This window comes from Myotis davidii, unplaced genomic scaffold, assembly GCF_000327345.1.
Source record: "Myotis davidii unplaced genomic scaffold, ASM32734v1 scaffold792, whole genome shotgun sequence".
In the NCBI taxonomy this organism is placed as follows: Eukaryota; Metazoa; Chordata; class Mammalia; order Chiroptera; family Vespertilionidae; genus Myotis; species Myotis davidii.
In genome coordinates this window covers 489,759-495,883 of record NW_006283548.1, presented here as the reverse complement: position 1 = coordinate 495,883, position 6,125 = coordinate 489,759, and the positions used below count along the sequence as shown (strand labels likewise).

General features: G+C 47.9%; 1 pseudogene; it reads right to left on the bottom strand.

Annotated features, from left to right (window-relative positions):
- Window positions 1-2,058: 2,058 nt before the first annotated feature.
- LOC102761063 lies at window positions 2,059-5,069 on the bottom strand (annotated as a pseudogene).
- Between the last annotated feature and the right edge of the window lie 1,056 nt (window positions 5,070-6,125).

Here is a 6,125-nt window from a genome sequence, read left to right as displayed (position 1 = left end):
AATTGAACATGGGACCCTTTAGTCCGCAGGTCAACGCTCTATCCACTGAGCAAACCGGTTGAGTTGAGAAGTGCTTCTTACCAAGATACAATCCATCTCCAGTTTATAGAAGGGAAAACTAAGGTTGAATAATTTTTAGTGTCATAGTCACATGCTAATAAATGGTGGAGCTGGCATTTAAACCCTAGTCTCAGTCTACACTGTGAGCACTGGGTCTCCAAGGTATGCTACCTCTGACTGAGGCCTGGACCCACCAGCAGTGCCCAGAAGTCATTTCTGAAAGCACTAAGGAAGCTGGGAAGAGACTTCCCACAGGGGTATCCTGGCCATTCTGACCCAAAGGACAAGTTCACCTGGAAGCCCATAGAGCAGGGTTATTCAGGTCTCTAACCATTCATTATAATAGCACCTCCCTCATTAAATAAGAACAATAGTCAGATAAGTTCAAGACAAAAAATTATCGTAACAGACAGCAAATGTTGGCTGTGTGGTAGGCATTATGATCAGAACTTTACATATATTTAATCCCTACAATGTGTTATTGTTCCCTTATTGCAGATGAGCAAAAAATAACACCTACTTAGAGAGGTTAAGTAATTTGCCCAAGGCACGGAAAAGTTGTAGGAATGAGAAATACAGTGGGGCCTTGACTTACGAGTTTAATTCGTTCTGTGACGGAGCTCGTAACTCAAATTACTCGTATGTCAAACCAAAAAGTGAACGAGTGAGACACGTGATGCTGGGCTGATGTTGTGGCATTCACTGTGACGTTCGCTGCGCCAACTAGCGGTGGGGTATCTGAAGCTGGCTCGTAACCCGAATTTTAGCTTGCAACTCAAAGCAAAAAATCGGCCGAGAGATGGCTCGTATCTTGAAAAACTCGTTAGTCAGGACACTCGTAAGTCAAGGCCCCACTGTACCAAGTATCCTGCAGGTGATCATCAAAGAGCTACTAAGGAAACTAGCAGTTGCTGGCAAATGAGAGTCATGCCTGGGCCTGTGAGCCTTGTGAATTCAGCCATGGTGACTTTGGGAAACTAAAAGTCCCTCCGATAGGGAGGTGGGGGGAGAGAGGGCTTATGGAAACAAGAGTCACAAAGGACCTGAGGATAGGTGCTCCATAAAACGAATTCAACAATAGTTCACAATAAAAATATGCTCATATTTATGGAATTCATCTCTCACATTTGATGAAATATTAATGACATTTTCTCAGAAAGACATGAGAAAGAAACACCTAGAAAGAAAAAAAAAGTTTGCAACCTGTTGCCACAGATATAACTTTTAAAAAATCCATTTTAAAGCTTGCCAACTGACAGATGAAATTATCATGAAAAATGAGAGTGAGGTTGACAAGGACAGAGTGTAAAAGCTGCTAACCAACACTGTCCGGCTAGCCTCCCACTCATTCTCTCTTGGTAGTTCAATCGACACATCAACAGCATTTAAAAAAAATTTAAAAACCCTCACGAACAGACTATATTAATGCTAAATTTTTTAAAAAAAATTCTCACTGGAGGATATGTTTTTATTGATAGAGAGAGAGAGAGAGAGAGAGAGAGAGAGAGAGAGAGAAACACCAATGTGACAGAAACATTGATCAGTTGCCTCCCCGTACACACTCTGACCAGGCATGGAACCCACAACCTAGATATGTGCCCTGACTGGGAATTGAACCTGTAACCTTTTGGAGTGCAGGACGACAGTTCAACCAACTGAGCAACCTGGCCAGGGTTAATGCTAAATTTGAATTTTCACTACAGAAAATATATTAATGATAAAGGGTTAAGTGGACTTTAAAAACCCTCCAAAAGTAATGATTTATTAGAAGGGGGAGTTGATTAGTGACCAGCCTTTGACATATAGGTCCCTTTCAAGATCTGAGTAAGATCAGGAGGACACTGAAGATCTGTATGAAGTAGGTGTTCTGGAGATTGGCGATTTGTAGCTCTTCTCTTTGGTTGTAAGGTGGCAGAACCCCCATTGTTGGAATCGGGACAGGTAGAGGGGCCTCCTGCATGTTTTAGTGTTTGCCCTTCTTGCACCTCTGTTTTACCTCTACGATTTCTCCAGAATGACATGCTTCATGCTTGCCTGTGTGACACAAAAGCCCCAGCAAGTGTGAAGCAATCTCAAGGCAGCCTTTTCAACTAGAAATTTGTGGTGAAATCAGAAAAAGGAAGTCTTTGGATTCTCATTATTATACTAGAGGCCTGGTGCACAAAATTCATGCATAGGAGGAGGTCCCTCAGCCCAGCCTGCACCCTCTTGCAATCCAGGACCTTTTGGGGGATGTCCGACTGCCGGTTTAAGCCCAATCCCACTGGCTCCTAACCGCTCGCCTGCCTGCCTGATCACCCCTAACCACTTGCCCAGCTGCTGGATTTTGCCCCTAAAACTCCAGCTTCTTTTTATTTTATTTTAGATTTCAGGCATCAGGTGCTATTAGCAGGATTTCTAGCCCAATCAAACTCTAATTCTTAGCTCTCAACAGTCTGGACAAACAGCCCTTCACTGTCTCCAAAGTTTCTTATTTGTCACTATCCCATTTTCCTTTTTACTTTTTTAGTTCAATGTTTTATATCCACATCAGTATCAACGTACAATATAAAACCCACCTGCCAGCCTAGCTGGTTTTTGGGACAAAACCAGGTTTCTTGTCTCAAAAGAGGAGAAAATGGGTTTACAGTCAAGGAAATAAAATCAGAACCTAACATGATCGAGGAGAAGTCTTGAAATTGCATCGAGTGGAGGTGCTGTGGGCAGTGGTACATCTCGTCTGGCCCAGCAGTACCTGCAGCAGCCTCGGTTCGTGGGAAGCCTAGGGTTAGATAGGATCCAGCTCTTGAGGTTATCTAATGTAATAAAGAGGGAATATGCAAATTGACTGTCACACCACCACAAAGATGGCGGTGCCCAGTCCCCTCAGTCCTGCCAGAGTCCCCCAGTTCTTTCAGCCCCGCTGGGGGACAGGGGTTGGCAGGAGCATGGTGTGGCCAGACCCGCCCTCAGTCCCCCAGTTGCCCAGGGCCACCCAAGGCTCAGGTAACCAGGGCCGACCGAGGCTTGTGCTGCGGGCAGTGGCAGCAGCAGAAGTGTGATGGGGTGTTGCCTTCCCCTGATTGCCAGGTTGCCTCCTGCCCTTGAGGGCTCCCAGACTGTGAGAGGAGGCAGGCCGGGCTGAGGGACCCCCATCCAGTGCATGAGTTTTCATGCACCAGGCCTCTAGTTTTTAATAATTTTGCTTTTTGGGGAGCAGGGCTTCTGGGCAGCAGTTCCATGTGAGGGTAACTGGTGTGGGTTTCACTTCAGGGTTTGGAGGGGAAGATGGGTCTGTGGGGTGGGACCTACCTGGCCCCAAATGTCACAGCTGAGGTTCTTGGAAGTGGCCCAGCGAAGTTCCTTCCAGCTCTGACCCCAGGTTTATGGCTTAAAAATCAGGGCACCAGGCTGGGGCTGAGCACCTCAGGGGCCTTTGTAAACATGGCGGGTAGAGGTAGGGGGAGCTTGGGGGAACTGAAGGAACTGGTAGGGGAAGCCAGAGCTAGGGGAGGGCAGTGCCCATGGGGAAAGGGGGCATGGGGTGGAGGAGGTATGCTCCTTTAACAGAGACTTAGAGGTACAGAGACTAAGACAGAGAGGACAGAGATAGGGATAGAAAGAGTGACAGGAAGAGAAAGACTCAGAGAAAGCAAGAGAGAGAGTGAGAAAGAGAAAGATTCACAAAGAAGAGAGACAGACAGACAGAAAGATGGGGTCCTGCTCTGTATGAGTCACTGGGCTGTGTGTGTGTGAGGGGGAGGGGGCAGGTCCAGGGCCTGGGGATCCCACGGGATGTGCCAGTGTGAGGGTAAGTGCATCATTGTGTTGCATGAGGGAGGTGTGGTGGTCATGCAGCACCAGCTCCTTCAGAGACCCTTGGATTGTAGGGCTCCACAAAACCCAAGAAAGTGGCTCTGTGTGGTAGATGTCACAGTGCTGGGTATTGCTGTCGACCACCACAGAGCAGGCATAGAAGTCCTGCTGGCTCCTTTCACTGATGAGGAAGGTACCATCCCGCTTGCCGTTCAGCATTTCCTCAGCCTTCCTGCGGCTGATCTTCTCCACATACCAGGTTCCTTCCTCAAGGTGGGGGAGGGGGGGTCATCCTCATCCTCCATCAGTACATACTGGTCTTCAGTCTCATTTTTGATTCCCAACCACTCGTTGATTTTCTTCTGCCGGGCGCCTTTCTGTGGGAGCCATACCAGGTACTGGCCTCCGATCGTGCGCAGCTGCATGAGGTCTGGCTTCAGGCTGTTCATGTGCTTATGGATCTCCCAGTTGTCCAAGGTCTGTGTCCACAGCTCCTGTTCCAGCTTCACGCGGATCTTGTGGATCTCGGTGATGCGAGACTTGAGCCGTTCTGAGTTGAGCAGGATCCTCTGCATCGGTTTTTCATTGCCCTCATGGCCCTCACGCCGGAAGCGCTCCAGGTACTCCTTGCTGCACTTCTCTTGAGTCTGGCCCTGCTCTTCGGAGATCTTATGGTTTCATTGCAGGCTTCGATTGCGGTGCTGGTGCGCTTCATCTGCAGTTCTGGGAGGTGCGTGTGTTACTCCTCGTAGAGCTGGTCTTACTCGTGGCTCCTGTCCTCTGCTTCAAACCAAGGTCAGAAACGAAACCTTTAATTCTGATCTTCCTCGCTGCAAGGGACCAGCAAACCTCAACAGAAATAATTTCCTGCCAGAAGTCACAATGCGAGACCGAGGACGACAGGGCTGACTATGTTACATGCGCTATAACAGGCTCAGGTTCTAGCGCAGTGGTTCTCCACCTTCTGGCCCTTTAAATATAGTTCCTCATGTTGTGACCCAACCATAAAATTATTTTTGTTGCTACTTCATAACTGTAATGTTGCTACTGTTATGAATCATAATGTAAATATCTGATATGCAAGATGGTCTTAGGCGACCCCTGTGAAAGGGTCGTTCGACTGCCAAAGGGGTCGCGACCCACAGGTTGAGAACCGCTGCTCTAGCGGTAGGCACCCAGGTGTCCTTCACAATCCCACAATCCTCTGCTCGCATACTTCCGGCTTTTCTAGCTCCTCCTTAGGTGGTGTTTCCTTTAGCTGAATGGCATCGTCCAAGGCCTCTAGTTGGAGAGGATTTTTCTGTGTTGGAGTTGATAGCTGTTTGCTATTTGGAATCAGTGAAGTTTCAGGAGTCCAGCCGCTGCCATGACCATGCCGGTCTCAAGCGCACTCATGAAACCACTGCCCATTCAGCCCACAGCGGTGGGGTGGGAGGTGGGGGGTGGGGCCAGCCTGGGCGAGGGGCCTGGTGTTCTGGTCTCTGGTCCATAGGTAGCTGGCTTTTTATATATGCTGATATAGACATCATTACATAGTACTAGTGGCTACAATTTATTATTGAGTGTTATGCATGTGCGAGGCAGTGTACTCAGTCCTTTAATATATTATCTCATTTCATTCTCATGTGATAGATGAGAAACCAGAAGCCTAGAGAGGTTACAGGATGTGTCCGGGCTTGTGATGTTGGTGGGGGCTGGATCCAAAGCTGGGCCCCACCCTGTAAGATCTAAGAACCCAGGCTCAGCCCTGGCCGGGTGGCTCAGTTAATTGGAGCGTTGTCTTATGCACTGAAAGGTTGAAAGGTTGAGGGTTTGATTCCGGTCAAGGGTGAGTACCTGGGTTGCAGGTTCGATCCCTAGTTCTGGTGGGTGCCTATAAGGGGCAACCAATCAATGTGTCTCTTTCACATCAATGTTTCTCTCTCCTCTCTCTCTCCCCCTCCCTTCCACTCTCTCCAAAAATCAATGGAAAAAATATCCTTGGATGAGGATTAAAACAAAATAAAAACACACACAACAAAAACAACCCAGGCTCAGGGATCAAAGGACTTGGGTTACCACTTTTGCTTGTGTAACTAGGGGCAACACCTGTAAAAAAGGAGTAAAACGTGGTAGCTACCTAGTTTATTCAGTAAGTTGCATGTAACCAATATGCAAAAGCCCATGTTCTTGACCAGTTGACCATACTCCAAATGTGAAGCACGAGCCTGTGCTGGGAGTGCACAAGGAGATTGTATTTGAAATTCCACCTCCTTCCCTCTTGGAGGCTG